The 9,236-nt window shown below is 34.6% G+C and overlaps 1 pseudogene; it reads right to left on the bottom strand.

The window, feature by feature from the left end:
- Positions 1-580: 580 nt before the first annotated feature.
- On the bottom strand, positions 581-7,035 carry LOC141703470 (uncharacterized; annotated as a pseudogene).
- Between the last annotated feature and the right edge of the window lie 2,201 nt (positions 7,036-9,236).

Genomic DNA, 9,236 nt, shown 5'->3' with positions numbered 1-9,236 from the left:
ATATTGGTTGTGCTTCATTACCCAAAAAAATTAAACACGAAGCTCATCGCCACCCTCTTAACCAATTAAAGTCTCCAGGTGATGATTATTATTGCAAAGCATGTGCGAATGACTTTGAAGAAGGCACAGACTGTATCATATATGGATGTGAAAAATGTGAATTCTACGTACATACAAAGTGTGCGATAAGGCTGACACACCTGGTGAAACATAGATTGGATACACATCCCCTCTACTTGATTCTGTCTTCCAAGAATGTAGCTGATCATCCTCACGAGTACGAATGTGAATTTTGCTCCAAACAGATTTATCCAGGCGGTTGGTTTTATCACTGCAATACTTGTGACCTATCATTTCATAATCACTGTATTGATCCATATGATTGGCTCTCCAATCTGAAGCTTGGCGCCACTAACATTTATAGCGATGCACATCCTCACGGCCTCACATTGATTTTGAATAAAAAGAAGCTAAGTTGCAAGGAATGTGGTGGAGATGTAACTGGGAAGCCAGTTCTGGAATGTTCATCATGCAAATATAAAGTGCATCCGATATTGTTTCCTTTTAAATTTGTTTATCTTTATAGATTATTTATGAAATTCAGAATTTCAACATTAACAATAGCAGTCATCTTAGTTTCAGCAATCAAGAATAAAGAGCCACTAACAGATTCTCTGAGTACTAACCAGTAGTGCGTTTGCAGGCTGGCTGTACTAACAGTGATATGGCCATGATAATTTCTTGAATCTATTTCTGGTAAACAAGAACAGTGCATAAGTGAAACAAAAGTGTTAAAATCAGATTATATTCACATATATGCAGGTGTGCATATGCTCAATTTGTATTTTACAAATTATTCCAAGTCACTAGCTTCCGAGCTATCTAGTACCTCCTAGTTGCAACATGAAGATTGGTCCAACTTTATCTGCCATGGCTCCGAACAAGTGATGAAGGTGACCGATAATTGGCCATTCCACAACAGGTTCCGGGGGGAGCTGAGTCGTTCTTCTTGCTTCTGGCATAGGTACTGATGACCCTGCATAAGAAAGTAACGACAATAATTAGGCCACACGGTACTACAAATTGAGGTGAATGCTAAGTTCCATTTCATAATGTCACAGTAATTTATTCTTCTGCTAGACTCAAACCTTTTTCTTATTAATCTGTATCAGCTAATATGCAAGCGCAGCTAATTACAGCATTCATGATGATTAGTTTAGGTCGTGTTCATCTTTGGTGCTTTCGAGAGTTCTCTACTGTCCAATTCTGACTAATTTTTGGAACAATATCAAACGAAATGTCAACTTCAATAGGCAAGGGTTGAGCCAACTGCATACTGTATAAAATGCCATGTACTTAGAAAGTAAGATTGAGGGTTTTGCAGTCTCGGCTTGCCTAAAGAAAAACGGGATCACTTCTTTGATACTCGAAAGCAAGGAATGTTTAGCTTCGCTGTGTCAAAAAAAGAAGAAAACATATGACTGCCTTAGCTTACTTTGATTCTCCAAAGTAAGGGAATGTGGTTTCTAGTAAAATTCCTTGATGAAGCCTGTGTACTTTTGCAAGTAATAATTAACTTCTTTGTAAGATAAACGACGCACAAGACTTCATTTTCAGAAACCATTTCTTTTAGGCAAAAGAGACCTGAATAGCCTGTACTCTTGATTTTGTATATTCATCATAGTCTTTGTCATTTGAGAAATCGATTTTTTAATCCAAAACTATACCACTGGGTAATTTTTTTCGAACCCAAATGATTCTAAAATCGGTTTCAGAGATTCTCCACATACAAACTTATTTATACAAAGTAAGGAATGTGGTACTAGTAAAATTGCTCGAATGTAAGGACTTCTTATACCAGAAGCATATGTGCTTTTGCAAGAATGAGTAACTTCTTCTAAGGTAAAGAACATACCGACTTCATTTTTAAGCAACGAACATAAGTAGCAGGTACTAGCTAATTTGTTTTGATCAGAATATCTTAACCTGCAACATTTTCTTTTTCTTCAGGTTGATTATATACTAGCTAATATTGGAATAAAAAATGTTAAGGTTATTGCTTGTGCCTGAGGTTTCTTTATAATCTTATCATTCACTCTTCCAATTTGGCTCTTGTACATATTCTTACTTGTCAATTAATTATTCAATGCCGACAATTTTTTAAATCTGCATTGCTTCACCTGTCAGCAATGCATCAAACTTATAAACTGCGTTAACTACTTAATTGTGTTTTGTAGCTCCCTTTACATAGAAAAAGGTAGAAACAGACCTTTCATATATGCTTTCCTTTTGTAAACATACATATCCCTCTTGTGTGTGTGTCTTTGTGTTAGTTTCATACATAGATGGGAGGAAATTGAAACATTTTCTTCATGACCATAAGCTGACACTAAATGAAGCTGAGTCTGTTGTTGGCAAGGATGTAGAATGTGCTATGTGCAGACAACCGATAAACAAACTCCTAGACGCATTTTATAGGTGCCACACTTCCGTCATTGATGGTAGCTCATCGAGTGATTGTGTTGGTTTCTTTATGCATAAAACTTGTTCTGAGTTGCCCTCAACATTTACACACCCTATGATCCCCCAACACCCTCTACGCTTCATTGCACGTTCATATAGAAAACTTTACTATAATACGTGTTATGTTTGTGAAGGTTATTCTCAGGGCTTTATGTATGTTTCTAAAAATCGATTTTTTTGTCTGAAATGTGTAGCATCTGAACTTAAATCTCTAGAGGATCGTACCCGTTGTCATCCAGGTCACAATCACCCATTAACCCTAGTCCAAACACCACAGCTACAGACTTGTCCTATATTTGTACCACATGTTGTTTCTGGATACACAAGAGTTGTGCCAATGCACCCATCACCTACCTAAGTAAATATCACAACCAACACACTCTCATCTTGGCCTACTCTCTTCCCCAAGAATATTGTGAATTTTACTGGTCATGTGGCATCTGTGATAAATTTATCAATCCCATCCACTGGGTATATTATTGTGCAAATTGCAGATTTTTTGCTCACCTGAAATGTGCTTCATCAAGTGAGAAGTTGATGTACAAGTTCCTCCTAGTATTTACTACAAGAAAAATGTCCACAGACATCGGTTTTTGGCCGATGTCTATGTTGTTTTGCAACCGATGTTGATGTCGGTGATGTCTATTCTAGACATCGGCCATACACCGATGTCTTTCAGCCTATTAGACATCGATTTCTTTCAGAAACTGTAATGTCTATCAATTTTTAGACATCAATTTCAACCCAAAGAAACTAATGTCTATTGTATTTTTAGACATCGCTTTTAACACAACAAAAGTGATGTCTATTTTATTCTTTCACATAAGCATTTCCACAATAAAAGTGATGTATATTTAATTATTAGACATCAGTTTTGTTACAAGAAAATTGATGCATAAACAAAATTAAAAACCTTGCAGTCACAAAATATCTATCCATTGCACCATTCATAAAATACATTCAACTAATTGTCATTCAACTAACATATCTATCATCATTAATACACTCTAGCACAGGACATATGATACAAGTTGTAAGAAAACTAAGAATTCAAATGTTTAAGCTGATACGTCGTTCGGGACGAAACATATGTAGTAGCTTGGTATGCGATGTCCTCTGCCTTATGTAGGAAAGATCTCAGTTCTGATAATTATTCAAAAAATCAACCAGCATCTCTACATTTTGTGTATCCCAACTTAAACTGTGGCCAGCGTCTATAAATAAAAATCCCAACACTTAGTATTAGGTAACACCACATTAAAGGCATACAAAAATAAATCTTTACATGATTTAAGATATACATGTCTTTCACACAACAATGACACAATATCCAAGCATTAAGTGACAGCTAAAACTTAAAACTGAATATCATAGTCACTTAAATACGAATATGAAATAACTAGAGTACGTGTTTGTTTTAAATTTTACAGTCTATGGCATTGCAGAAAAACAAAACTGGTCCCAAGAAACACATTGTCAATACATTATGTGCACTAGCCAATTATTCACCTCAACCAGCAAGATTGCTAGAAAATTTTGTAGTTTTTCATACAAAATAATGTCTCCATTCAATTCTGCAAGAAAAAACTGAACATGGTGATTCCTTCAAATATTTCTTATCAAAGTATCTTAATAGGCCCATAACAAAATGAAATGAAAATGGGTGCAGGAAACCGATTTCAAGCGCCAGGGTCTGAGGAGATCCTTAATGTTCACATTACCTGGGCCAAACTAACAAAATGAACTTTCATGTATTTTTTAACTTACTCTATGTTGCACCAAAATATGAAATTGAAACTTTTTTCTTTGTAAAGCTTGATTTTTTTAAATTTAATTTTTCAACAGATTACTAGTAAGACAAGTTTATTTACAAGTATATCAAATAATTTAAATCCAAATCTTATAAATTGACATTAGAAGGTGTTTTAAGTATCAATCATATTTTTAGAAAGAATTATTATGTATACTCTGGTGTCAAAATATAAATAAATTATATGTGTACTCTGTAGTTATAAACTTAATCCTTGTAAAGGTTAATCATCTCATGCAATCTAGATACTTCATATCTATAGAGAATGCTCAAGTACACTCAAGTATGATCAATATGCCAGCGTCTATAATATGTCTTCTGATGTAAGACTTTCAATAATTATTAGTGTACTTTATTGGTTAGTCTGAGAGTTATTAATAATGTTTATTTACATAATTTGTATAGGTTAATAACTGAGTGCTTCTTATAATACCATAACTAGGGTGATGGAGGGAACAAAACAAAATTCAGTCAACAAAAAAATTCTGTTAGATATTGTGAGAAAGAACTGGAAAATTCCAAAAAATATTTACAAGGATAATATTAAATGTTGCAGAGAATAAATACAAGTTATCAGATATTCTGGTGGGGTAAATGCTAGGTTAGTGCTGTAACTCTTTCCATCTCTACTATTCTTCATCAACCCAAAGCAAGAGAGTCTTGGATTACAACCCTGTGAAATGATGAAATACATTAAGTTAGTAAAACAGAAGCACCAAGGTATAAAAGCTTTAAAATGACCAAAACAATCCTAACAGTTTACTTACGTCATCAAAGACTATCCTGTAAGCATTAAGATCATGGTAAAGAGCAGGTCCCTTCATTGTACAATACTCAAGAGCTTGTGCAAGATTTAAAGCAGCCCTACATACTTATAAAACAAACGAGACATTTTTTTAGATTAATATATCAACACGCAGATTGAAGAATTTCACTGCATAACTGATTTATCATATATAATTCTAGTAGTCTACCAAGCATCTAAGCTTTTTTTAAACTATTGTAAACACATAATTATTCATTACATCAAAATATAACACAACACAATCTATACCATGTACTATATACACAAGGAGAATGCAAGGCAAAAGTAATAATATATTTGTAATGAGAAATAATGGAGTTTGCTTATTACATACCACATGTCACTCTACCTCCTGCATTGCCAGTGGAAAGGCTAAGCTCATGACCACCTAAATAGATAAACAAATGCAAGTGAGAACATGGAATAAACAAATCTTTGCACACGGAAGATATATTAAATCCGTTCCTAATTTCCTATACATAAGATTCACATATCATTATATCAGGCATGCAAACCAGAAGTTCAAAACGAGAAAAATAAAATATTACCTTTTCCGAGGTCATCCTCAAGTTCATGAACAACCAAGGCTCTTCCAATTACTACATTTGGCCCAATAAACGGTATCTACATATCCCATTCAACTATAACCAGTGTTGTAAAAAGCACATTAAGCGGACGCTTAAGCGGGGGCTTAAGCGGAATCGGAGGTCAAAACGCTTGGATTAGTGCGAAATCGGATATTTAAGCGTTTAATAAAATTTAAGCGGGTTTAAGCGGCTCTAAGCGGAATTAAGCGGATTTTGACCGATTAAGCGGTTTTTGACCAATTAAAAGGGGAATTAAAAATAATTAGAAAAAAATAAATCTTATTTTTAAAAAAGGTATAATTTGATATTTTTAAATGTTACTTGTATTTTTTAAGTTGATTATGACTTTGTGAATGATTATTTTATTGATTTATTATAATACGTGAATGTTATCTCTTTATTTAAAAAAATATTCATTACTTTTAACATATACATATTTATTTATTTATTTATAATCCGATTAAGCGTCCGCTTTTAAAACCGCTTAAGCGCTCGCTTTAGCGCTTAAGCGCTAGAAGGTGACTTCACCGCTTAGGTCCGATTTGCGCTTTTTACAACACTGACTATAACTGAGAATGAATTAGAACATATCAAAGTGTCAAATTACCAAGGTCTAGAGAAATACCTGTGTCTCGACAATTGTTGTTTCTGCCACACCTGCATTTATTACATAGAAGGCAAATGTATCAGTAAGGATAAGTTTATAAACAAAAATTTGATTGGCATCTATAATATGGACCCTAATGAGTGCTTAAAGTTAATCATGAGCATAATTCTTATCATCTTAGTTTCACACAATAGAGAGCCCTGGAAAGATTCTTATCATTTGTTTCGAGGAATAAAGAGCAATGTTGGAATACTAATTAAGGCACATAATTGACTTCCTCAAAGATATTTCAAGGTTAAATACACTAATATGTCGAATGTATATTATAAATACTAGTCCGTAATAACCAATCTGACCAGAGCAACAGAGCAACAGAATAGTCCATTACCATCGACAAGCAATAATGTTTCCCAAGTCACCTGCATGACGGACTTCATCTTCAGGAAGGTCACCTGCATGACGGACTTCATCTTCAGGAGCACCGTGTGTCAATCCTTCCGGATTGAAATGTGGTCCTGCAGTTCCACATCACATTCAACCAAAATTACAACAACAAAATTACATAATTAGCCAACAGAAAAACACAAAAATGTCTAATCAAAGCTACAAAAACTTAAAAAATCCAACATGTGGACACACACCCATTCGTATTATCCCCAAATTGACAAACACAATTTAACTTAAAAATTAAATCATATAACATACAAACACAAAAGTATAAACCAATAAGTAACACAACGCAACTTTTAATCCAACTTTAAACAAGTGAATACCTAAAGATTAAATCCACTACCGTATGCAAAAAAAGGTCAGGTATATATACAACAAATTGAAAAGAATTAATAACTCCAAAATATATTGAATTAAATGAAAGCACCATACACAGGACATATAATCAAATTAGGGTTTCAATTTGAAAAAAAAAACCAATTTAACAAATTAGGGTTTTGATTAAAAAAATTCCCAATTTACAAATTTTGTCTTCATGTATAGAAGACTAGTTCGATTTGAGAATAAAGATGAGATAAGCTTACAAAGCTTAACAACCGAGCTTTAGCTGAATTGAGATGTTGAACACAGAGAGATGGTGAGCGGAGGTGAGATGGTGAGAATAGGTGAGATGAGTGGAATTTAGATGGTGAAGTGAGTTGTCGAGGTGAAAGTGAACGGGGGAGGGGAGTGTTTTGTCGAGAGAGGAGAGAGAGGAGTGCTAAGAGAGAGATGGTGAGGAATTGTTATGTCCGAAGAGGGAAAATAATGGGGGAACCGAAATATTGACTAATGAGCGGGGTGAAATTTTGGGATAATGGGTGAAAATTTTGACTAAGGGGGGAAATATAAAGATGGGCGCGAATTGAATTTTTTTTTGGTAACTTTAGACATCGATTCTTAAATAACTGTTGTCTTCGAAATACAATGACATCAGAAAAAGGACGGGATGATCTTATAAATTCTTTTAACATCAGTGGCAAACATAACTGATGTCTAATGTGTGATGTCTATTAACATTTTTCTTGTTCCTATGGTTTTTTACTAAATTTTTAGTTTTCCTACATTGTTGTTTTACTTGGAGTTATTCTGATTGGGTCATGTTTTTCTTTTGGAATAGCTTAAGTGATGATGGAGGGGGAGAGTCCAATTTGATGCACTTCCCAGCGCACGATGAAGCATCACTACATGAAATGATGCAGCAATGTATCATGAAGGCCACTCTCCTGCATATTTCTGCCATTGGAGAGCCTTCACCTTATATCAACCATTGGGGCCATGAACACCAGCTGGCACTCGGAAACAAGAATGCCAAAACCTTGACCCCTTACTTGAACCGGAATTTAGAAGATCATGCATTGCTAATTTGCAATGGGTGCACTAAACCAATCTCCTTGGTTGATGATATATTCTACGAATGCAATTCATGCAGTTTTTTTCTCCACAGGCCATGTGCCCAATTTCCGAAAATGATTGAGCATCATCTAGCAGGCAAGCTGATTGGAAACAAATTCAATGAATTCGCTACTTTCAGATGCCATGGTTGCAGCTTTCCTAGTAATGGGATTGTCATGTGGAATCAAACAACGAGGTTTGACATCTGGTGTGCTTCATTACCCAGAGTAATCAAACACGAAGCTCATCGCCACCCTCTTAACCAATTAAAGTATCCACATGATTATATTTGCAAAGCATGTTTTTTTGAATATGAAACAGAAAAACAAGAAGCTATCATGTATGGATGCGAAAAATGTGAATTCTTCATACACATAAGGTGTGCCTTAAGGCCACACCTGGTTTTATCACTGCAGTTCTTGTGATCTGTCATTTCACAGTTTCTGCATCGATCCATATTATTTGTTCTGTAATATGAAGTTTGGCGCTACCAACATTTTTAGCTACACACATCATCACCCTCACGGCCTCACATGGCTTGTAAATAAAAAGATACGAAGATGCAAGATATGCAGTGAAGATGTAATCGGATGCCAGATGCTGCACTTCTCGAATGTAGATATATTGCAAAAGTTCAGAATTTTTTCGATTTTTTTGTGCACTTTTGTCTTGCCAAAACTGTAATTCATGAACCATTTGGATCAGGAGATCTCAACAACATGTGTTTTTGCAAGTGAAAATAACTTGTTTCAAGTGAAAATACCTGAGCATAAGTGTACTACTTGGTTTTGATCAAAATATCTTAACATGCAATATTGCTTTTCTGGTGATAAATTGGAATAAAAATATAAATGCCATTGCTTGTGTCCGAGGTTTTCCGTACATATTCTTACTTGTCACTAAATTATTCGAATGCAGACATTTTTCTAAATGTATTCTCATCACTTACCTCTTCAATTTAACATACATATTCTTACTTGTTACTAAATTATTCGAATGCAGACAATTTTGTATTTTGCT

The sequence above is a fragment of the Apium graveolens genome, unplaced genomic scaffold (genome assembly GCF_009905375.1).
Source record: "Apium graveolens cultivar Ventura unplaced genomic scaffold, ASM990537v1 ctg669, whole genome shotgun sequence".
NCBI lineage: Eukaryota > Viridiplantae > Streptophyta > Magnoliopsida > Apiales > Apiaceae > Apium > Apium graveolens.
Note: the sequence above shows the minus strand (reverse complement) of the source record. Positions and strands in the feature narration are given on the sequence as shown.